At 34.9% G+C, this 26,707-nt stretch overlaps 1 long non-coding RNA gene across 1 annotated transcript in view; it reads right to left on the bottom strand.

Moving 5' to 3' along the window:
- The window catches only part of LOC138813525 (uncharacterized), a 76,342-nt gene extending 55,713 nt beyond the window's left edge, over positions 1 to 20,629 (bottom strand). The window contains exon 1 of the long non-coding RNA XR_011367835.1: positions 20,542 to 20,629. This is a non-coding gene — a long non-coding RNA (uncharacterized lncRNA). The remainder of the gene's footprint in view (positions 1 to 20,541) is intronic.
- Positions 20,630 to 26,707: the final 6,078 nt, after the last annotated feature.

Below are 26,707 nucleotides of genomic sequence, written 5' to 3'. Positions count from 1 at the left end.
CTGGTTCTCCAAATTCTTTTCTGCGGTTCGAAGTCCTTTAACATATAGTTGTTTGATGTTGAATAGATGTATCTGTTGAACTAGATTGTATCTGTAGACTATTGACTGTACAAAAGCAAACTTTGGTTGATGGTTGCCTTAAGATAGTGTTCTAGCACAAAGCTGGTGCAATCTTCATCTCAAATGGGCAGAGTAAGCTGGAAAAACACAAGGAAAATGGCAAATTCGGGTATCTCAATTCCCAATCTTGATAATCAGGGCTTAGAACAGATAAAGAATAATCCAGAGGAGAGTTCCCAAATAGCTCTACAAACACTACTAGCAAACATGATAAATGAGAAGTTTGACAATGTACAAAGGACTCTGTATGAGCATGATAGGGAGAGAGAGAAGGCATCCCAGAAGTTTATACAGGAATGTCATAAGCGTGAGGAAGCTACTCAAAAACTGATACAGGATTTGCGTGAACAACTTGAGAATACTCAAAGAGAAAGGGAGGATGGTGTGAGCAGGCAGAGAACACTCAAAGAGAACTGCAGGAATCCCACGAACGGGAAGAAAGAGAACTGCAGGAATCCCACAGACGAGAGGAAGCTAATCAAAGAGTAATTCAGGAATTGAGAGACCAGGTAGAGAATACACAAAGATCACTAAAGGCATTCATGGAATCCATTAACAAAGAGCTGAAGGAAGTCAGGGAGACCACAAAGGGAATGCTGAATGGAACCCAACAAAAGGAATGGGAGTCCAAAGAAACCATAACCAATCAACTAAGTGATTTCAGAACAAACACTGAACACCAAATTAAGGAAGTAAAGAAATTCATACAAGACCTAAAACAGAGTTTCAACAAAGAACTTGAAGCCATCAAAGCTGACCAATTAGAAAGAAAAGAGATAAAAAACAAAGTAGAAAGTCTTTACAGCAGGTTAGACCATGCAGAAGATCGAATCTCAGGGATTGAAGACAGCCTAGATATTATAGAGAAAGAACATACAACCATCCAAGACAAGTCCAAGAAATATGATAGGTCTATCCAACACCTGGAAGACACCATCAGAAGGCCCAATCTAAGGATAATGGGTGTAGAGGAGCACCTAGAAACAGAAGTTAATGGTCTAGGAAATTTGTTTAACAGGATCCTAGCAGAGAACTTCCCAAACATACAAAAAGATAGGCCTATTCAGATACAAGAAACTTTTAGAACCCCAAATAGACCAGACCAGAATAGGACATCCCACTGTCACATTATAATCCACACAGGATCAACCCAGACTCAGGAAAAGATCCTTAAAGCTGTCAAGGAGAAAAAGTTAATCACCTATAAAGGGAAACCAATTAGAATTACCTCAGATTTCTCAGCAGAGACAATCAAAGCAAGAAGAGCCTGGAATGACGTATGCCATGCCCTAAAAACAAACAACTATCAACCAAGAATACTGTACCCAGCTAAACTCTCCTTCATAACTGAAGGCCAAATAAAAACCTTCCATAGCAAAGAAAAATTGAAACAATGCATCTCTACCAAACCAGCCCTACAAAAGATTCTTAAAGATGTCCTACACATAGAAAACCAACAAGACCGCAACAAAGGCCAAGAAACTGCACCTAAACTGAGAATCCAAGAAACTTAGGAAGAACCCAGTTTTTGCAGCCCCCAAGAAGGTGGATAACATGGCAGGAACTCCCAAATACCTCTCAGTCCTATCTCTTAACGTTAACGGACTGAACTCTCCAATTAAGCGACATAGACTGTCTAGTTGGATTAAAAAACAAGACCCTTCTATCTCCTGCCTGCAGGAGTCACATCTTGCCTGTAAAAACAAACACATTTTCAATGTTAAAGGCTGGAACAATATCTACCAAGCAAGCGGCCCTCATAAACAGGCGGGAGTTGCAATCCTAATATCAGATAAAATAGACTTCAAATTAAAATTCGTGAGAAGAGATAAAGAAGGTCGCTACATACTAATTAAAGGATCTCTCCTTCAGGAGGATATTACAATTCTAAATATCTATTCGCCAAACAATGGAGCACCCAAATTTATCAAAGAAACACTATTTCCCTCAAATCCCATATAGATCCAAGACATTAATTGTTGGGGATTTTAACACACCACTCTCCCCACTAGATAGATCAACTTGGCAAAAACTCAACAGAGAAACTGCAGATCTAAACAGCTGCATAGATCAACTAGACTTAACAGACATTTACCGAACATTTCACCCAGCAGCATCAGAATACACGTTCTTCTCAGCATCACATGGAACGTTTTCTAAAATAGACCACATTTTAGGCCACAAAGCAAACTTGTCTAAATTCAGAAACATTGACATTATACCTTGCATTCTATCTGACCACAAGGGAATAAAATTAGAACTCAACACCAAAAGCCACCAAAGAAAGTCCGGTATCACATGGAGGCTGAACAACACACTGCTGAATCAAGAGTGGGTCATGGAAGAGATTAGAAAGGAAATTCAAATGTTCATGCTATTCAACAAAAATGAACACACAAATTACCAGCTCCTCTGGGACACAGCAAAGGCAGTACTCAGAGGCAAGTTTATAGCTCTGAGATCCTACATCAACAAATTGGAGAGATCTGAAACTAACAATTTAATGACACATCTAAACCTCCTTGAAAAAGAGCAGCAAGATAAACCCCAATCCAGTAGACGGAAAGAAATAATCAAAATTAAATCAGAATTAAATGAATTAGAATCCAAAAAAACTATAGAAAGAATCAACAAAACAAAGAGTTGGTTCTTCGAAAAACTTAACAAAATTGACAGACCCTTAGCAAACCTTATCAGAAAAAGGAGAGAACACACCCAAATTAATAAACTCAGAGATGAGAATGGAAACATCACCACGGAAACAACCAAGATTCAGAACATTATAAGGGAATACTTCTCAAAACTTTATGCTAATAAGTTTGAGAACTTGACAGAAATGGGCCTTTTCCTAGCAAATATTGACATGCCAAAACTAAACCAAGATGAGTTAAACCAGCTTAACAGGCCCATATTAAGCATTGAAATAGAAACAGCAATAAGAGACCTCCCAGCTAAGAAAAGTCCAGGACCAGATGGTTTTACAACGGAATTTTACAAGGCCTTCAAAACAGAGCTCACACCAATACTCCTCCAACTCTTCAATGAAATTGAAAGAGAAAGCTCACTACCGAACACATTCTATGAAGCCATCATAACCCTCATCCCAAAACCAGGCAGGGACTCATCAAAGAAAGAGAACTATAGACCCATTTCTTTGATGAACATTGATGCAAAACTTCTCAACAAAATTTTGGCCAATCGACTTCAACAATTCATCCAAAAAATCATACACCATGATCAAACAGGATTCATTTCAGGGATGCAAAGCTGGTTCAGTATACGCAAATCAATTAATATTATTCATCACATCAACAGGAGCAAGAATAAGAACCACATGGTTATCTCAATCGATGCAGAAAAAACATTTGACAAGATCCAACACCCCTTTATGATGAAGCTTTTGGAAAAATTAGGAATCCATGGAACATTCCTCAATACAATAAAGGCTGTATATGACAAACCTATAGCCAGCATTATACTCAATGGTGAAAAACTAAAGCCATTTCCTCTTAACTCAGGAAAAAGACAAGGATGCCCACTCTCTCCACTTCTTTTCAATCTAGTATTAGAATGCCTAGCTACAGCAATAAGACAAGATGCAGACATAAAGGGGATCCAAATAGGGAAAGAAGAAATAAAACTCTCCCTCTTTGCAGATGACATGATCTTGTATTTAAAGAACCACATAGACTCCACTCCCAAATTACTCAAGCTGATTCAAAACTTTGGCAAAGTAGCAGGTTATAAAATTAACCCCAAAAAATCAATGGCTTTTCTGTATGCCAACAATGAGAAAAGTGTGGCTGAAATTAGGAAAGCAACTCCATTTGTAATAGCCCCACAAAAAATAAAATACCTAGGAATTAACTTAACCAAAGAAGTGAAGGGCCTCTATGATGAAAACTTTAAAATCTTGAAAAAGGAAATCAACACAGAACTTAAAAAATGGCAAAACCTCCCCTGATCCTGGATTGGCAAGATTAACATCGTGAAAATGGCAATACTTCCCAAGGCTATCTACAAATTCAACGCGATACCTATCAAAATTCCACCCTCATTCTTCAAGGAAATAGAAGAGGCAATCCAAAAATTCATATGGAACAATAAAAGACCCCGAATAGCAAAAATGGTCCTCAATGGAAAGAAAAGTGCTGGAGGAATATCAATACCTAATTTCAAACTCTACTATAAAGCCATAGTAATCAAAACAGCTTGGTATTGGCATAAGAACAGACGTCAGGACCAATGGAATAGAATTGAAAACCCAGAAATGAACCTACAGACCTATAGCCATCTAATCTTCGATAAGGAAGCTAAAACAATAGAATGGAAGAAAGACAGCCTCTTCAGTAAATGGTGCTGGCAAAATTGGTTAACTACATGTAGAAAACTAAAGCTAGATCCTTATATATCACCCTGCACCAGACTCAACTCCAAATGGATCAAAGACCTTGAACTCAAAGCAGACACTCTGAAAACATTACAGGATGGAATAGGAGAAACCCTAGGTCTCCTTGGCTCAGGCCGAAATTTTCTGAATAGAGACCCGGAAACACAACAAATCAAAGAAAGGTTGGACAAGTGGGATTGCATACGGTTGCAGAGCTTCTGCAGGGCAAATGACATAGCTAGCAAGATCAATAGAAAGCCCACCGATTGGGAGGAGATCTTTACTAGCCATACAAGGGACAAGGGTCTCATATCCAAAATATACTTGGAACTCAAAAAATTAAACCACCCAACAACAAATCCTCAAAGAAACAACTGCCCAATAAATAAGTGGGCGAAAGACTTAAAGAGAAGCTTCTCTGAATAAGAAAGAAGGATGGCCAATAGACACATGAAGAAATGTTCAACAACCCTAGCCATAAAAGAAATGCAAATCAAAACAACATTGAGATATCACCTCACTCCAGTTAGAACAGCAAAAATCAAGAACTCTAACAACAACAGATGCTGGAGGGGATGTGGACAGAAAGGAACCTTACTTCATTGTTGGTGGGAATGTAAACTTGTTCAACCACTTTGGAAAGCAGTATGGAGGTTCCTCAAAAGACTTCACATAGATCTCCCTATGATCCAGCAATCCCACTTTTGGGCATTTACCCAAATGTTTACAAACAAGACCACACTAAAGCTACCAGCACAACTATGTTTATTGCAGCTTTATTTACCATAGCTAAGATATGGAACCAACCCAGATGGCCCTCAGTGGATGAATGGATCAAGAAAATGTGGTATATATACACAATGGAATTCTATGCCTCCATCAGAAAGAATGACATTTCCCCATTTGTTAGGAAATGGAAAGGTTTGGAAAAAATTATATTAAGTGAAGTAAGCCAGGCCCAAAGAAGCATAGGTCCCATGGTTTCCCTTATTTGCAATATCTAGTATAGGTATGAGTCAAGCGGAAAAGGTCAGATAATGTGATGTTAGGAAAATGAACCCTTAAATATGTATTTTAATGTTTTCGTTTCTTTCATGCATGTGTTTCTAATGCATTTATAAGATTATTTCTTTGTTGCTTTGTATGTCCCTCCCCCACAGTGTAACCCCGCTTTCACTATATTTGATGTCAGTATAACATGTGGAGGAGATGGGGACAAACAAGTCGTTTCAGGATTCAGGTGGACCTGTTGCAACAATGAGAAGTACAAAATGTCATGTCAAAACCAGCTTTACAATGTCGGTGTGTGTGGGGGGGAGGGGGGTATAATTTGGTGGGGGGAGGGGGGAGGCTGGGAAGGGAGGTGAAGGGTAAACAAAGGAGGAGGCTGCAATGCTTGGTAAGAAATGTATGCATTATCCTGCCCATGTAATTGTAGACCCTCTGTACAGTATGTTCTCAAATAAAATAAAATAAAATTTAAAAAAAAGAAATATAGGTCCCATGTTTTCCCTTATTAGCAATAATTAGTGTATGTGCAGGATAATCTTATCAGATGAGCAGAGATCAGACTCATTTTAATAAGTTAGTACTTATGGAAATTCTTCCCTTCTGTGGAGGCAGTCGATTTATTGTTTGAGAAATTAGGGAAGTTTAAGATATTATACTCAACAGAAAAACCAATCTGTAAAAATATCTAGAATAAAAATGAACTGATATTGCTTTAAATATAATTGTGTGCTTAAAGAACACAAAAAGAAAAACAATGGCAAATGATAATTTTATTTCTTTGGATATTTAAAAATACTCTCTTCCCATTATGTGATAAGTTATCTTGCTGTGGGTAATAAAGTTAAATCTAAAGAGTGTTAGAAGGTAACCATATTCTTCAATTATGACAAGATTAATATTCAAAAACTAGTAACATAATGCTCAATTGTAATTTTCATCTATTAAAAACCATGAAACTAATGCTAGAAATAATTAATAGAAATAATAGCATAACCCCCTGAAATGGAAAAACACAGTTCAAACAGCACAGTCATGGGAAAGATAATGTGTATTTAACATCATTCTGATTTCAATATCTGTCAATTGACAAATGTATTTTTATTTCTTCCAAATACATATAGACATATATGTATTTTAATATATAATAGCTACTTAATGCTTTAATAAAGACTTAAATACAAGAAAACAAAACATTATTTGATTAATTATGTTAGTATTAATTAAAATTAATAGCAATACAATACAATAATTTGGTTCCAATTTTTTTTGTAAATTGTAAAGAGCAAAGCATAACCATACAAATACAGTCACTTGAAATAAATGGGCTGTTACAAAAAATTTCAGATACATAAAATTCTCTAGCTATGTTCTCATATTATAGAAATATAATAAGAAAAAAAATTTAAGTAATTCTTGCCTCATCAAATGAACCATTGTTTCTAGGAAATATTACTATATTAAAAATAATGAGTATGGAGGTTTCAATTCTTGTAAAAAACAAAAACTGGACTTTATTATTAAAGGAAGTAGAATTCTCATTTAAGTTATCATTCCTAATGGAGCTAAACACTATGTTTAGATCAAAAATTGTTGAAAACCAACATCCTGATATAGTACCAATATGAGATGGTTCTTCAAGGACCTTCTTCCTGTACTTTTTCTCCTCATTCTTCCTCTCAATCTCTTCTTTCAAATTCATCAACTCTTCCTTTTTCCGTCTCTCCTTATGCCTCCTTTCCTTTTTATTTCCACTATTTTCAATCATAATGATTTTTTTGAAAATAGTCTTAATAAAATGCAGAAAATAAATAAGGCACAACGTTTTCAATATAAGTAATGATTAATCCATGTGACACTCTGCCAGTTTTATATTTTAAAATGTATTCAAAATTAGAATATTTATATATTAGATACAGCAATCCAATGTACTTATTATATGACAGCATGCTTGAAGCAGTTAAGTATTTTATCACTAAATATTTGTGAGATTATATTTACTTTAGTATATAGATTTCAAAATATGAGTAATTCTCATGATTATTTAAGGAAATATTAATGTTTAAATTGCTTAAGGATTTACTTATGAAATTAAGTTGGTATTTAAACTATAATAATATATTTTCCTTTGAATCAAGAAGATGTTAATGCCATTTAACATACTATATATTCATTCTAATCCTTAATTTTTAACATCCAAGTCTCTGGTCCACCAAAGCCTTTGTAAGTATCTTACTTCAAAAACTCCATTGAAGTTTCCTATTTATTAATCACAAACTTTTGATTTGTGTTTCACTTATTATATCACTTATTATAATTCTCACCTTTATTACCCTAGACTGTACAATTGCACTGGTTTAAATCATGCCTTCTATCTAGGCAAAAAAGAATCCAAAATTAAACTTTATGAAACATTGTATCCTACAATTCTTTTTTTTCTTACAATCTGGTATTTTTCACCAGGTCAACTTCATTTCTTAGTTTCAATAACATAAAATGTATTTATGTTTTGTTTAACTAACTATTGCTATATTTCCTTTTTTAGCTTTTCTTTTTTAATATTTTAATGTAAAGATACTGTACAAATTGCTTTCATTTATATGAGTAAGGTAATGAGTATATTTCCTATCAAGCATTGTTACCCCCTCCTTTGTTTTTCCCCTACCAACTTTTCCCTCTCTACCTCCCCAACTCCTCCCTCCTCATCACCCCCCATTGTTAAAATGGGTCCACCTGTATCCTTATTTTAGCATTTTCTTATTTCCCTTCCCCTCCCCAAATTCGAAAAATGTATATATAAGATGCAGGGCACCAGAATCAAATACAGTGAAAACAGAGGTTAGCTTCTTCCCAACACAGAAAATTCTTAACTCTGGAATTCTAATGTATTCTGGGTGAAGGAAACTCACAATCTTAGCACCTTAGCACCAGTATATGTCGTCTGGAGTTCCATGAGGATTCTTGATTGAAATATCACTAAGTTCCTATTCAATTTCCATATGAGTCTGATCCGTGTATTTCTTGTCCATGATTTTAAGGCAGAGTTCACAAAATACAAAATTAAACTACTTTAAATGTTTGATTGAGTGAATAACTGAAAAAGTGAACCCACAACACAGCATTGCCCAGGTTCACTTAGAATTACATATGTGATCTGGTTTTCCAAGCATAAGGAATTCTAAAATGGTCTTAGAATACTTTCTCATTTAATCCATACAGTGTGAAAGATTATAGATCTTTGAATTATGCATCTAAACCTCAGCTTCCTAAACATAATTTTAGCTTAAACTACAGTACTTTTCAGTTAATACTAAAATATATCCCAGAATATTGTATCATTTTAGTTTTAAAGTAATAGGGATTTTAATAACATAACTTAATTGCATGTAAACTTGATAATAAATACAAAAGAAAAGCAAAATCAGTGTAATTTAAGAGTAATTTTTTGTTGGATGATTATTGTTTATTACTTGGAGAATATTTCAGTTGTTCTACTTGCATCTCAAGACAATCTTAATTTAAATTTGACAGAAAATGTTTAAATTTAATACATATTGCAACATCAAAACAACTGGTGTCCATTATATCATTTTTTCTTACAATTACACTGAATTAAAACGTATTGTTTATCAAATTTTTAAAAATATGTGCAAAGTGTTTCTTGGCATATATCAAATGAGTGCACATTTTATTCATTTCTTGGTGATATGTTTTGATGATTCTTTGCATTCTAGTCACAACATTTTTTTCTAAATAAAACTGCAACTACTTATCAAAAAAAGCTGAAAATACTCTTTACATGTACTAAATCCTTCCATTACATAAATTTTAAAAATATTTTAAAGATGAAAAATTTAAATAATATATTTAAATTCTACCTATTCACAACATGTAATATAATTTTGAAAAATGGAAGTAAAACATTAACCACTTAGAGAAGCATTCTCAGGAGTGTTAGAGAATAGCTTTATTTGAACACTTTTAAACAGAGGTCATTAGAAGAGTTGCCCAGGAGGTCAAAATTATAACCTCTGTACTTGTCTGTTTTGGCCCAGAGATTCCTAGGAACAACATGAACATGTAGAATGAGCTTCCCATTTTAAACAAAGCTCCAGATGCTTTAAATTTGGGAAGTCTCACCAGGAACATAATGCCTGGCTTCAAAAGTCATTATACAGCAGAGAGAGGACTTCTGAGGGAGCCAGAGTCCAACTATTTTGAGCTTTATAGAGTAAAGCCGACATCTTCGAATCACAATTTTAAGCAAATGGGTAGGCAGTGCAGACTGTGGAAAATTAGTATTATGCACTCCCTGTGGCTTGTACCACTTAGTTGCTGAGCCGCAGAATTTAGCCCTATGTAGAAGCTTCTGGGTGGTACTGAATGGTAGGACTACACCAAAGGATATAAAGCTGGTGCTCATCCAAGCATGTTTTCAACCCAAACATTACAAAGTCTAAGGCAAAAGCTCAACAATTTTAATTATCAAACAGGGAAAATGCTAGAATTTGAAAGCTCACCCTCTGTTATATTCGGTTTCCACTAATTTTTCTATAAGCACCTGTGAAAGAAACAAATGCTAACCTTTAGATTTTTCTCCCATTCAATGAGGAATTGATTTTTCCTTATGAAAAAAAAATTAAAGTTTCAGAGCATCATGAGATAAAGTTTTTTGCAAATTTCTCTTTTGTGTAGTGTTCTCTTCTTTTGAATGTACAGATTTAATTAGTACACCAAAAAAGAATTAGGAAAAATAATAGCTATTAACATTTGTGTAGTTATATGCTACTTTTATTTCATTCCCACAACGACAATTTTTTTTTATTTTTTTAATTTAATTTAAACTTAATTTTTAAAATTTTCCACAGCTTTTCACTTCTCAATCCAAGCTACCCTCTCCCAGAAAAGTTTGTATTTAAAATACATTTTTTTTCCACTTGGGGAACTATAGAAAAGAAAATACACAAGCCGGGCACTGGTGGCTAACGCCTGTAATACCTAGCTACTCAGGAGGCTAAGATCTGAGGATCATGGTTCAAAGCTAGCCCGGGCAGGAAAATCCATGAGACTCTCATCTCCAATAGACCACTAGAAAACCGGAAGTGGCTCAAGCGGTAGAGTGCTTGTCTTGACATGAAGAACGCAAGGACAGTGCCCAGGCTCAGAGTTCAAGCCTCATGACTGACCAAAAAGAAAGAAAGAAAGAAAGAAAGAAAGAAAGAAAGAAAGGAAGAAAGGAAGAAAGGAAGAAAGGAAGAAAGAAAGAAAGAAAGGAAAGAAAGAAAGAAACAATTGAATTCACTCTGACCAAATAGGAAATGATGGTAACCAGGTTTCATATAAAGTCATTGTTCATTTTATAACTATAGAACAAAGTACAAAGAATCAGTCTCCTCCTTATCTTGCAATCATCATTTCTGTTGCTATGAGACAGCTCCTAATCTTGAGTTGTCTTCCCATTCAGAACAGAATTATGACAAACTAGGGAAGAAATTTTTTTTTCAGTCCATTCACCACACAGAATGAAATTGTTCCAATGCTAGTTACATACTCTCAGTATTTCCTGTTCTGATCAGGCCTACTTCAAACTCAGGTTTAGTAAGTACATTGCTTAGCACAAAAAGTAGATACTATACAAAATAATAATGCCTATTATTGCATGAAGGTCAATATACCACTGTGTCTAAAAATGTAGTAATCCTATATCTGCAACAAATAGGATGCATCTCAAGAATTTAGAGAATTTGGGAGAGAAAATGCATTGCTATATATAAACTTCTGTCATTAAACACTTTTTTTGTTTTGTTTTTGGTGATGGTGGTGGTTGTAGAGATTAAGCTCCGGGCCTAGGCACTATTGCTGAGCTTTTTTGCTCAATTCTAGTGCTCTACCACTTTGAGTCACAACACCTGTCCTGGTTTTCTTATGGCTAATTACAGATAAAAGTCTGATTTTCCTGCCCAGGTTGGCTTCAAACTTTGATCCTCAGAACTCAGCCTCATGAGTAGCTAGGATTACAGGCATGAACCACTGGTACAGGATTATTTAAACATTTAAAATGGATAAATTGGTTATAAGTTAAAGCTACTATCAAATAATATGAACCAAGTATCTTTTTTTAATTTAATTTAATTTTATTTGTGAACATACTGTACAGAGGAGTTACAATTACATGGGCAGGATAATGCGTACATTTCTTACCAAGCATTGCAGCCTCCTCCTTTGTTTATCCTTCACATCCCTTCCCAGCCTCCCCCCTCCCCCCAATCCCAATCCCAATCCTTCTCCTTCGCCCCCTTCCCCCCCCCCCCCCCCCCCGCACCGACGTTGTAAAGCTCGTTTTGGACATGACAACTTGTACTTCTCATTGTTGCAACAGGTCCACCTGTATCCTTAAACAACTGGTTTTTCCCCATCTCCTCCACAAGTTATACTGACATCAAATATAGTGAAAGCAGGGGTTATACTGTGGGGGAGGGACATACAAAGCAACAAAGAGATAATCTTATAAATGAGTTAGAAACACATGCATAAAAGAAAAAAAACATTAAAATACATATCTAAGGTGAACCAAGTATCTTAAACAGCATGCATTTGTTTTTGGTTTTTTTTCTCATTTTTGAAATCTAGGAGTCTTAGATCAAGATGCAGCATGTTCTGGCTCTTGCTAAGGATCTTTTATTAGTTCTCCCTAGCTGTCTTCATTTGGGTTGTCCCACTGTGAAGTCCTGATTCTTTAACTTCATATAAAGATATGGATTACATACACAGGGTATACAGCTAAACCCAGCTAGTTCCAAAAGATCTCATGACTTAACAATACCGCATTAGAAGCAAGAACTCAGGTGGCGTGAAAACTATTACTCAATAGCACAAAAGACAGTAAATATATATATTTTACATATTTTGAGTATATATATGTATTTATATATATACATATATATGTATATATAGTTACTCTTTAGAAGTTGTCAGTTTAACAGATAATGTTGGAAATAGAAGTAAAACTTCCATCTCTGTATTTCAGTTCACATTTTAATTAGCTAAACAACTTATCCTAACTATATGGTTGCTTAAAGTACAGAAGGTCAAATTCTGGGTGCAGTTTCAACTAAAAAATTGGTGTGTTACTTCTAAACATGCATAGCAGATGCAATGTAAATATGGATGCAATCATTCTCAAGCACCAGAACCTTTTGCACAGTCTTTGACTACAAAGTAGAAAATTATCGCATCCCATCTGTTCTTTGCTATATCTATATGGCTGTTTCTCTAATGTAAATTGTTCAAGGTTAATCTTTGTGTAAACTCCCTAATGTTTAAAATCTATTATAGACTTAACATTATCATGTAAAAGCAATTAGCATTATTTGTATCAGACAACCAAAAAACAAAGTTCTACAATTCAAGCATACATTTATTAATGCTTCTCTCATTCAATACAAAATTACTTTTTTACTCAAATTTTATTTTTATGAAGACAATAGCATTTTTTTGATTATTCAAAAATTGGTCTTATACCATTGATAATTTGATGACCTTCATGTAGTTTTCATATTCAGAAAATATGTTTACCTTTATTTGCAAGACTTTCATACCAAAAATTTGTAGTTAAGAAAGTTCCTTATTTGTAGATAGACAGACATACAGACAGGCAGACAGACAGACAGACAGACAGACAGACAGACAGACAGACAGATAGATAGATAGATAGATAGATAGATAGATAGATAGATAGATAGATAGATAGATAGATAGACAGACAGATAGATGCACTATATATGAAGCCAAATTCAATCTGCCATTAATTCCTAATATGCTAATTGTTTCAATTTAGTACATGAATACATAGACTTTTATTTGGAATAATATTAATGTAAGATGACCAGATATTGTAAAAGTTTAAGTTTTCTAATTTTCTTTGAAATGCTATTCAACTCATTTAAATTAAATATTTTAATAATACAGTAGAACACCTGACACAAAATTATTGAAAATGCATTAGTTAATGTGAAACAGAAAGTGGAGAAGCTGGTTAATGTTATGGAGGATCCATTTACGTGTTAATTTTTTTAGTAATTGATTCATCATGTTATAACACATAAATATATTATTAAATTCATAATGGCCAAAAAATAAATGTGACTGAAAATGTTTTTCCTGGTTAGTAAAATAGTAAAATAATGAGAATTAGAATGAAATTAAATTTCTCATTTATCAGCAATATCTGGTAGAAGGTAATTAAGGGAAGCTGCAGATTTCTGATAGAAAGGATTTTTCAAGCTAGCACTAATATTCGACTACCCCTAAACCTTGACATTGAAAACCTTGATTGTTCACAAGTATTGCCATTTCTATTTAATGCAGTTCATCAAAATAAAATGGTGGCACAAAGGAAAAAAATATAGAATCAGAAGTTATATCCCTAGTGATATACAAACATTCATAGGATAGTAAGTTGGGATATCAGGAGAACATTGACCTCAGGTTGTACTTTGAAGAGATAATTAATAGTTAAATATTTCTGGTGGGTGAAGGATTCAATTTTACATTTTTCTTCTATGAAACAAGACAAACACTTAAAGTGACAAAATAAAGATAAGAAACCAGTGTGGAGCAAAAAAACCCTCATATATCTAGATCAAATTAAGTCAATCAATAGAAAATCTAGTTAAAGAACATACAGATTCATAGGAAGCTAGACACTAGTGACTCAAGACTATAATCCTACCCATGTAGCAGCCTGAGACCTAATGGATTGAAGTTTGAAGACAACCTAGGAAGAAATGTCTATGAGACTCAATCTCATAGGCAAAAAGCTATGCCAGAAAGAAGCAGAGTAAAAGCAAAAGACCCTACATTCAAGCCTAGGGATATGTAAGAGAAAAATATAAGTAGGCATATGTAGTAAAAGGAAAGCAATTATGAGTATTATTTTTGTAAGGAATTAATAGAAAATATTTTTCTAGCTTCTGAAGATGCTCAATTATTTGCCTTTATTTTATTATTTTCATCATATATTTCATTATTACTGTGGGGTTTTTTGTTTTATTTTTTATCTTTTTGGTGGTACTGAGAATTGGACTGGCAGGCTTTTTTTGCTAAGAAGGTATGCTAATATTTGATCCACATCACAGGCATTTATGCACTGGTTAATTCAAGATAAGATCTCATTTTATTACCTCATTTGCCTAGAATGCTACTTGTGCCTTCCTGTGTTAGTGGGGATAGCAGGCCTTAAGCACTTTGCCCATGCATTATGCTCTTTCCAGGCAGCTGGAAGAGCAGGCAAAGTAATGTTAATAAGTTCAAGTAAAACCCATTCAACTCGCTTTGTCAGTAAGACAGCACATGTGCTGTGCTATTCTGAAATGCCAACATGATACTTGCACTCCACGGAGTGTTCATTCTTCTACTTCTTCTTCACAGTCTATTACTGGTACATTATCATTCCTCATATGTAAGTAAATGTGGAAAGTAAGTTTTGGTGTAAGTTGATGGATCAAAAGCAGACAAAGTGAGCCCTGAGAGTGCAATACATGTCAGATTCTGACAGATTCTGACTAAGGAGAGTGAAAGTAGGCAAAATGAATAAGTGAGATGGGAAGGGATGGTAGGGGGAAACAAAGAAGGAGGCAACAATGTTTGATAAGAAATGTACTCATTACCTTGCTCATTTACCCCTCTGGAGGGTATTTTCACAATAAAAAAGTGAAAAAAAGGAAAGTGCTCAGCTTACAAAGCCATTTCCTAATAAAGTTTTATACAGGCTAATGAATGCTGGAGACAAGACTGAATGTCAATATTGTTTTGAATCCTATAAAAACTGGTTCTGCCTGGTACCATTTGAGGAAATTTAATCAAAGTTCTGAATTTTGTATCTCAATTCAAAAGTGGATCCAGAGAGTTGGAATCTTGGCAACTGATCAATAGGCTCCTGAAGAAGATCTGAAAGTATTATTTTATTTTATTTTGTTGGTTGTGAGGCCTTAACTCTGGGCCTAGGCACTGTGTCCCTCAGCTCTTCAGCTCAAGACTAGCGTTATACCACTTGAGCCACAGCACCACTTCTGTATTTTTCTGCTTATGTGGTGCTGAGGAATGGAACCCAAGGCCTCATGCATGCAAGCACTCTACCACTGAGCCACCTTCCCAGCCAGAGAGTATTATTATTATAGCCTTACAGTCCACCAATTGTGATATTTGGTTTATTAATCTATAGTACAAAGTTTCCAGGAATTATTCCTCCATCAATCCCTTGAACCTGTCATACTATGAGACCTAAAATAGGAAAATCACAGGAGTAAACTTCAGCTCTTGCTGATGTAATAGCTGTTAAGATGATGAACAATACTTCTTTCTTTCCAGTATGTTGCCTAAATATCCCACATCTTAATTAATCATCTTGAAGCATATTTTTTGGATGATCTGAAGATTGAACCCACAATTAAGTTCTTATGGATTATCAGTCCATGGAAATTATATGTCCTTCAATTTAGGTTACTTCAGGTATGCTATTAACAATAGTGGGGCAGGGAAATTACTACAAAGTGCCTAGTAGATCACCAGAGTTCCATGTATATTATCTTATCCTGTTGAAGTAGAAGCAGCCTAGCAGTCCAATAATATAATAGATATGAAGTATTCAGGTGGTAACTGCCATTCAGTGAGACATTCTATTTCTGTAACCATAAAACATGATCCCCTATTTGGAAGACTATCCAATTCTTTAGAATGAGAAGCATGAAATTGTTCCTGTGTCTCATTCAAAATAATAGTTTTTGGGGCTCCAGATAGATCTGTAATAGCTATTCAGACTGCTCTGATTTAAGGGTAGCATGCACTGTAAAAGATTAAGCTCTAATTTTGAGAGGATATCCTACTTTAGGAAGGTTATTCCAACTCTTACAACAGCTTTTTCTGAATAGTAACAAGTAGACCTATGATTACTGGCCCACTTTCACATCATTTTTATTGTGAAATATCCTCTGGGTTTAAACAATATTAATTTTCACCTGTGGGTAGGGCGATTTGAAACATGATCCTGATTTTCACTTCTTTCTATACTTCATGTATATTTCAGTACATATCTGATCTTTCTATGTATCTATCTACATATATTCCAAAATATACCATATTTTGACCTTTTGTTTACAGAAACTATTAAGTAATATTAGAAGTTTATTTAATCTATTAAAATCATAACAATGTATAATGCTGCAATTGTAAATATAGGCCCCATGACTGTGAAAAGCCTTCTGACTCTAAGTAGGAAGGGTGGGTAAGGCTGCAGAGGCAGGAAAGGCAAAGTCGTACCCTGAATATTTCTAAAAGTATTTTCCTACACTACACTCTGTAGTGTATGTATCACCATGTTAACTACCACAACTATCTTCCTTGTATATTTGAGAGTAGCAGCAGGTCAGAACTTTAGAACATGGCTTTATTTATGGCTAACTGGGCATTCTAAAAAGAAGTAGAATGATCTCACTGAGTTAAATTCCATGTTTGCTGACTCCATTTAAGTCACTGTAGTATACAAATGATTCGAGTGCAAGAGAAGAGTCACTGAACAAAAATGAAAATACAAATCTGTATTTTAGTATAGGTACATTATGTAATATATAGGTGACCGGATGAAAATAAGCAGATAGATTACAGTGAAATGTGAAATTCTAGCTCATGACAAAGGATCTGTATTATCAGATATAAGCACTACTTAATATCCACTTCTAAATGTTATGGATAACTGTGTATTTTCTAGGATCAGGAACCATTAATGTATGCATGGAACACTTTGGAACTCAGGTCTCAATCTGCAATCTTGGCTAGAAGCTTATATTTTCCTGGCTATATGACATATTCCTAACCCATTTTAACAGCAGAATTCTCCAGAGTCCCATAGAAGACCAGGTGTAAATCATTAATCTCATTGTTATCAATAAACAATTCTGACAAGCCAGATCAAATGCCCCAGATACTGTTTGAATCCATAATTTCAAAGCAGTAATGTTATTAATTTGTGTTACATGGCTTCCCTAAGTGACATTTTTCTGTATAAACTTCAGAAAACACAGCCCAAGCTAATTTCAAGCCTGCTGTAATTCACATTCCTAACATAACCATAGTTATTGTGTTTCTATCATAAGATCATTAATAGCATAGAGGGAAGTTTGACTGCCATCGTTAGAATGCATGGTTATTCAGTATTGACTCCTCTGTAGTGGTTTACATTGAATATTAATGTGAAATACATGTATCTTCTCATTTGGTGATAGTTTCCATATACCATTGATCCATGTGTGTTTTCCTAGAGAAGCCTGTTCTTGAGTTGCCTTTTTACTTTCTTCCTCCTCTGCAGATGATTGATCATTGTCCAGAAAGCAACAAGATATACATATACCTCAAAGTATAGTTCTCCAATATTTTGAGCATCTGCAGCCACTGGAAAATATTTGTTTTTTTGCTAATATACATATACACTCGCTAATATACACTTTGACTTGCAACAGAAATGTTGATATCATCCAATTTGAGTAATGTGCATACATAAAGATACACAGTTTTTTTCTCAAGCAGCTGAATATATGGGACATCTATATCAACACAGATGTTAGTTGGAAAGGGTTTTGTTCTTTGTCTTCTTATAAGTGATAGTTGAAGAATTGATGCTGGAGATACAGTAACATGTCTACGTACTCGTGAATGCTAATCTTCATCCCCTAATGGCAGTTCAGACTGTGTAATGCCTTGTGTGTAGCTATTCTGTGTCTAGCAGGCTGAAGGACATGAGTTCATTGTCTACAAATGTAGGTATCTCAGTGTATAGGAGTCATGATCTTGCATAGGAAAGACAATAGTTTAAATATCCTTTGACCTTGACCAATAATATTATTTTTACTCCACAAGATCAGGAATCAACCCAGAGTATATTCCTAGTGATAGGTGTCACAGTGCTCTTTATACATCTAGCATTAAGATAATGACGAAAAAGGGAGTCTGAAAACTGTAGTTTGTGAGCTAGACCTTAGTGAGGACTCTCTCTAGTACCACTACTCTCCAAAATCTTTTGTTTTGCATTTTTATATTTTATTTATTTTTATTGTGAAAATACCATACAGAGGGGTTACAATTACATGGGCAAGGTAATGAGTACATTTCTTATCAAGCATTGTTGCCTCCCCCTTTGTTTCCCCTTCCTATCCCTTCCCATCTCCCACCCACCCTCCGCTCCTCTCCCTCACCCTTATCCCTCTCCCTTGACCCCCCCAAAGTTGTAAAGTTTGTTTTTTCGACATAATGACTTTACATCTCATTGTTGCACTGGGTCCATCTGTATCCCTATTTAAAGGATTTGTTTTTTCCCTTCCCTTCCACAAATTATACCAATATCAAATACAATGAAAACAGGGGTTATGCCGTGGGGGAGGGACATACAAAGCAACAAAGAAATCATCTTATAAATATGCTAGAAACGGTCGCAAGAAAGAAAAAAAACATTTGAATATTTCTTATCCTAATAAAGAAGGTACAAGAAAAGTCTGGATCTCTGTTAGAGTCAAGCTAACCTAATGCCAAATCTTCACAATATTTAGATTTGCATTCCCTCTAGAACAGAACACTGGAACAAATGGCTATTGGATTCTTTGGTAAAAGATGAGGAGAACATTCTGAAAGAATAATTACTTTGTAATAGTAATTGTTATTCTTGGTGAAGAAATATTCAGATTTTGGCAAATGTAAGGAAAAAACAAACAAACAAATAACTATATTTAGATATAGTTTGTGCCCAGAAGTGACGTACATCTATCTTCTCTGAGAGTGGACATATGAAGTTGTTATACTTTCTCTAACATCATATTCCCTTAACTAAATACAGTTAAAGACAGCAGCCAAACCTCAGCAGCAGTTGGAAATATTCCAGAAATAAATCCTCTGATCAAGTTCTGAATTTGTGAATTAGAGAACACAAATAGTGCAATTCCTTAGAAAAGCAATAAACTCTCAACAAAATAAACACCAGGAAATGGTACTTGAAAGGGGTGGAGTGGGGTCAAAGAGAGAGGTGTGTATGAATGAAAAGGAGGAGGAAATGCAGTCAATCATTCAATTCTACAACTTTAAGTAAAGCTAGAGAAGGGGTGGGGTCAGGAGAGATGGGTGAGAATGTTGATAGGGGTGACATTGATCCAGAAGCATTGTTCAAATGTATCCTGCAAGTAATTTAGAGGCACAATAAAATTTGAAAATGGCAGTGTTAACCAAGTGTAGAAATAAAAGGATCCTTGGAAGAGTGCGTAGCCAGAACCCTGTCATCCAAAAACTTTTCTATGTAATGGATTCTCTTGGTAGTAGTTAACAATGGACCTGAGGTTTTTTTGGTTTGGTTTGGTTTGTTTGTTTTTTTCAGGCAAGATCTCCACCATCGAGTCATAGTGTTGGTCCTCATTTGCTACGGTTAATTTTGAGAGAGGGTCTCACTGCCTGCCTATGTATATATTCATGTGGATGTACCGTAGTCCATCTATGTAGGCTTCAATTATGACCTCCAAAGTTCTAGGCAATCCATAGAGGCCAGCTTAAGATAACAAGAGAATTCTGTTTACACTAGAAAGGGGTCCTGTGACTACCTTGTCCTAGGCTAGATACCCAGAACCAAGAGCAACCTCGACCACCAAATTCCGAAGCCTCCAATGGGCAGCCACGCCCTCTGTTAATTGGTCTGCAAACCACCAAACCTAGATCTCCGAAGCTCTAAAGCTCCAAAGGCCAAGGCTTTTTCCTTTCTTTCCTTTCTCACTCTCCACAGGCCTGTCCTTCCTTCCCGGTCTTTCCCCTTTACCTTCCTCCACTTCTTTTCAGGCCTCTCTACTCTCCACAGGCCTGCCCTGCTCTGCCCTGGTGGCCAGTTGCCATCCATCCCCTACTGCTCTCCTTCAACTTCCTTTCCTCCCAGGTCATTCCCCTCCTGCTGTCTCTAGCCACTTTTCCTCTCCCAGGTATTTCCCCTCCTGTTGTCTCACCACTTCCTTCCTTCCAGGTCTTTCCCCTTTTTCTCCCCTTCAGATGCTCCAAAAACGCTGTGCTTCTCCCCCAACTCCAGCGGGTCGCTGGCCTAACAGTTTTCAACCGCCATTCATACCCCTTCCCCAAGCTGCCCACTGTCCAATCACATCTTAACAGCTCACAATGTGGGGCTTGATGCCCCACCCCCTCCAACAGCATGACCTGCCCCCTTAGGCAACATGCCCACTCTTTCTAGCTGGCCAGGCAATGGGGCCATGCTGATTATCAGGCCCTGCTCATTATTTGGGTCCCTGTGATTATTACTCTTCCTGTCCTCACTGGGATGCCAAACATGTCCTACCATGTTCAGCTTGTTTAACTGAGATGGAGTCTTGTGGATGCCATGGGAACCTGTTCCTCCTAAATTCAATCTTCTATATAGCCCAAATGGCAGGTATGAGCCACTCTTCCTGGTTTAGTATTCTGTTAATGTGTGTTAATGTATTTTATTATATCTAATACGAATAAAAAATAATGAATTTAAGTTTTGAGTGTAAAATAGAACTCTTCAGAATAGATGTGAGAATGTAACCAGATGCTATAAATATGAAGCCTTAGGTGATCTTATAACTGGTATAACTAGGATAATGTTCTTGTGAATAAAGATTATTTTTAAAGAACATTTTTTGCTACATGGCCCTAACTCAATCCATTAGATAGATAGATAGATAGATAGATAGATAGATAGATAGATAGATAGATAGATAGATATTGCTTAACAGTATACTTTTTAAGAACATTCAAAGTCTTACATGCATAATTCATTGATTCCAACTGATGTATACAATTTTATGCTGTGCATATCCTACATAAATTTTCTTATTCCTAGAAAATGAGATTTAGACAGGGGACAATGTTTCTACATAGACAAATAACAGAATTTAGAGGAAATATGACAGCATAGGATAAAGCGACAGGAAGTCTATGACATTTTAATCATTTAATAGTTGGAAGGGTAGATTATTATCTACCATGTAAGATCTGCCTTGTTGATTTTGCTATACAATTTAAAAAATCTAATAGAAACAGGATAAAAATTATTTTGTTTTGGAACTAAAGACCACACTGGTGTTTTATGATGAACAAAATTATTGAAGTTGTGTCAATTTTAGTTAAATAAGTTATTCAATTCAATTAAGCAATTGTTTGCCTACCTTTTTTTTTTTTTTGAAGTTGTGGGGCTTGAAATCTGGGCCTGAACACTGTCCCCCAGCTCTTCACCTCAAGGCTAGAGCTCTACCACTTGAGCCACAGAGCCACTTCCTGTATTCTGGTAGTTTATTGGAGTTAAGAGTCTCAAAACTTTTCTTGCCCACGCTGGCTTTAAACCGTGATTCTCAGATCTCAGTCTCCTGAGTAGCTAGGATTACAGGCATGGTGCCCGGCCAATTAAGCAATTGTTAAATTCACTTTTCATAGAGACCTATAAATACTGAGGGATGTGTCTTATTTATTTCATTCAGAGTGAGCTTGCTTACTTTTTCTTTTTTTCTTTTTTGCAATCAAGTGATCTTTAAATATTGAAGACTTACATAAAGAAATTGTGATCAATATTATTTTATTCCATGGGAAATATTTCAAATATATTTTTATCAATCAAACCTATTATATAATAAAATATAAAATGTAAAATCTTAGGTAGTATAAAAAAATTCAAGAAAAATGTTTGTGCTTGCTAAAAGCAAAATTGGAAGGGAAAATTATCTTTATTTATTATTAATGATAAGATCTTAGTAAATTTTTATGTACTGTTCTGTTTCACCCCTTGTTCTTCATACCAAGTAAATAAGCAAACTGAGCCCAACACTTTTGTCAAGAAATGTCAAACTTTTAAGTAAAATATTCACTTTTACATAAAAAAATTATAAACATGAACAAAAAGAGTCAGAACATTCTACATAATGTCTTTGATGATTTATTTATGTCAAGTATTGTTTTTAAAATCTCTGCTAATGTGTTTAAAAATATATCAAAAAGAATTTGTACCTTTGATCAAATTATTATCCAGGGAATACACTAATTGAAAAAAATAACACTTACCTTTCTTTCTGTTTAGCAATTATTATTTATGTTCATTTTTGAGTTTCCTGTGTCTCAAACTTCAAATATAGCATCTTTCCAAAAAAAATGTGGCTTATAATATATGCTTGATCCTCCTTTTGTCTTGAGTGATAATTTACCTCATCGTGCTTTTGATCTGCTTCTTTGAAGAATTATAATAGTAAACACATTTTTGTCTACTTTGGATCATTTATTTGACTGTTTTGAGAAATGGCTATTCAAATTTGTTTATATTTTAATAGTGTTATTTGTTTTGTGTTTTGCTTGCTGTTGAGTTTTGTATATATTATGGATATTAATATATTTTCTAGTAGTATGAAAACAGTTTCTACCATCCTGTAGCTCATTACTTTATTCAGCTAATTGTTTATGTTGCTATGTAGAAGCCTGAGCACATTCTTAATCATTTTTAATTGGCAAATAGTTGGAAATACATATATCTAATTGCATATCATCACAATACCAATGAGGCTTATTAATTGACATCCTATGAAATATGCTTTATTCCATTTATGTCCAAATTTATTAAAATAAATAGTGTACTCAAAATACTTCCTTATTGCTGAAACATAAAAGTAAATGTAGAAACTACGTGGTTACCATGCTCACTATCCAGCTTTCAGAAAGCATAGCTCCTCTGTTTACTTTTCAGAGAATTTGTGGTTTTATGCATCAATTAGGCTATGTGTAGAAATACAGTCTGAGTTGTGAAGAATAAAAGCAAGAAATATGCTGTGTTTGGGGGAGAGAGAGAGAGACAGAGAGAGAGAGAGAGAGAGAGAGAGAGAGAGACAGAGAGAGAGAGAGAGAGAGAGAGACCAAAAAAAAAGGAAAGAGCAAATAAACTGTATTAAGTTTGAATTTTAAAAATGGTTCCCCAAATATACCAGCACTGAGTCTTTTAAGATATGGAAATTTATTAACTGTGGCTTTTAACACAAATTACTTTAAGCTGTTTATGCATATACATAACAGTTAATGCTTTGTTTTTACCATAAATGTAAGACAATTTTATACAAGGTTTAAAATTCTCATATTAGTATATGAAAATTTGCCAGGTGACAGTGATATGCTTATACTTCAACCTAATTATTCATCAAAATTATATACTTATTTCATTGTGTTCAGTCTAAATTAAAAAATGCATTTGAAATAACTTTTTACTTCCAATATTTACAATGTTAAGATTTGTGAAAACATAAAAATATTTTTTCAATAAAATTATTTTTTCAATAAATTATTTTATAATAAATAACAATCCTTACTGATATGTACTTTATCTTCTGAAGTACAATTGTGTCATGCAATGACACAATGACACAAAGAGTCTTCCAATTCATAGAAACAAAGAATAAAATATAAATGTTTTCTACATACATATATTTCATTATATGGACTATATCTATAAAAAGGAACTGAATATAAGGCACACATGTTGATTTTAAATAGCAGATCATTATTTTAAGAAGCAGGTATCTAGATTTCATACCCTATTGGCATGCTTTCTAAATCATTCTAGTTTTACGTTCAAAATCATTTTATATGTTGAAAAGTAAAATAACATATTTAATGATTTATCTCTATTTATTCTTCCTTTTATACCTGCTGGTCACTCTGTTCAAATACCGTTTCCTGTCCCCAACAAAATATAGGGAACTGAGGAGGCCATTAAAAATGTTTTGAACTTAGATTATAAAAATGAAGAATTATTATATATTTAATGAAACATAAAATTGAAATTGTATAAAAATCAGTCAAAAAATTTCACAGATTATTTTCCAACTACTTTGTGTTCATGTCCTCATTGTCAGAAATAAATCACATTGAAACTTCCAGATTTCCTGGCAGGAATCAAGTCTGGTCTAGGTTGGGCACCACATAGATACCTAAAATTCAGTACCATAGATTAAATAGAAAAAAAAAAAAAGATAATTCCAAAAAATTTAATGGTCATCAGTCCTATGTAATCCTCCTTGAAATGAAAGACTTCATTTCATAATACTCACTTCTGAATCCAAGCCTAAGATTTCTAAGTACTGGGTAAACCTTCCTTTGAAATGATAAACAGATTACTAAGAATGTGAATTTTCCTAAGGAGAGTTTGTTTCTATTTGTTTGTTTGTTTGTTTCTTTTTAACCATTGTGGTACCTGAACTCTGGGCCTGAGTGCTGTCCCTGGGCTCTTCAGCCTAAGCTTTTACTGCTTATGTGGTGCTGAGGAATCGAACTCTGTAAAGCACATGGGCAGCAAAGATGGCGCTGAGAGGGAGTTGAGTGGGCAGAGCCTGATTTGCTTTATGTTCAGTGAGCAACCAGCCCATGGAAGCTTAGATAAATGATAGAGTGTGACATTGACAGTGATTGGTTCCTCTTCCTCCCCTCCCATGCCACCTGCTCTTTTTTGCTTTAAAAAGGGCTTGCTGTGTGTTTTCCTGCTTGACTTGACTCCAAGTTGCATCTGATTGTCTCCCGGACTAAGGGAGGCTGGGGAATGGGCTAGCTGCAGCAGTTACCTTTCCTTGGACCCTGTTCCTCTTTCAATGGTATTCTTTCTGATGGAGGCATAAAATTTCAACATATATATATATATATATATATATGTGTGTGTGTGTGTATATATATGTATGTATATACATGTATATATGTATGTAAACATGTGTATACATGCATGTATATGCATGTATATATAAGTGTATATATAGAGAGAGAGTTCTTGATTATAGCCATTCTAACTGGGGTGAGGTGGTATCTCAATGTTGTTTTGATTTGCATTTCTTTTATGGCTAGATAGAGATTGAGCATTTCTTCATGTGTCTATTGGCCATCCTTCTTTCCTCTTCAAAGACATTTCTCTGTTAGTCTTTAGCCCACTTACTTATTGGGCAGTTGTTCTTTGAGGATTTGTTCTTGGGGAATTTAATTTTGTGAGTTCCAGGTATACTTTATATATGAGACCCTTGTCCATTGTATGGCTAGTGAAAATCTTCTCCCAATCCATGGACTTTCTATTGATCTTGCTATGTCCTTTGCCATGCAGAAGCTCTGCAATTTCATGCATTCCCATTTGTCCAAACTTTCTTTGATTTTTTGTGTTTCTGGGTCTCTATTAAGAAAATTTCGGCTGCGCCAAGGAGACCTAGGGTATCTCTTTTTCTTTTCTTTCTTTCTTTTTTTTTTTTTTTTTCTTTTGTTGTTGTGAGAATACTGTTCAGAGGAGTTACAATTACATGGGCAAGGTAATGAGTACATTTCTTATCAAGCATTGTTGCCTTATCAAGCATTTGTTTCCCCTTCCCATCCCTTCCCATATTCCTCCACCACCCTTTACCGGATCCTACACCCCCCACCAAAGTTTTAAAGTTCGTTTTTCGACATAAGGACTTGTATATCTCATTGTTGCAATGGGTCCATCTGTATCCCTAGTTAAACGATTTGTTTTTGCCCTTCCCCTCCACAAATTATCTCCTTTTCTGTCCTGTAATGTTTTCATGGTGTCTGCTTTGACTCCGAGGTCTTTGATCCATTTGGAGTTGATTGGTGTAGGGTGATATGTAAGTATCTAGCTTTAGTTTTAAGCCAGCCCCAAAGCAACATAGGTCCCATGGTTTCCCTTATTTGCAGTAACTAGTCTGAGACAAGCTGAAACAGTCAGATAAGTTGATGTTAGGCGAAATGAACTCCAAGGTAAGGACTCTTGCTATTGTTTTTAGCATATTTATAAGATGATTTCTATGTTACTTTGTATGTCCCTCCCCCACGGTATAACCCCTGTTTTCACTGTATTTGATGTTGGTATAATTTGGGGAAGGTAAGGGAAAAAGCAAATTGTTCAAATAGGGATACAGGTGGGCCCATTGCAACAATGAAATGTACAAGAAGTGATGTTGAAAAACGAACTTTACAACTTTGACTCGGGGGAGGGGGAAGAGAGGAGGAAGGGATAATAAGGGGAAACAAAGGAGGAGGCAACAATGCTTGATAAGAAATGTACTCATTACCTTGCTCATGTAATTATAACCCCTCTATACTGTATTTTCACATACACACACACAAAATTAAGGT

Source organism: Dipodomys merriami, unplaced genomic scaffold (assembly GCF_024711535.1).
Source record: "Dipodomys merriami isolate MVZ:Mamm:240054 unplaced genomic scaffold, mDipMer1.0.p SCAF_6, whole genome shotgun sequence".
In the NCBI taxonomy this organism is placed as follows: Eukaryota; Metazoa; Chordata; class Mammalia; order Rodentia; family Heteromyidae; genus Dipodomys; species Dipodomys merriami.
This window is presented reverse-complemented; position numbering and strand designations above follow the sequence as displayed.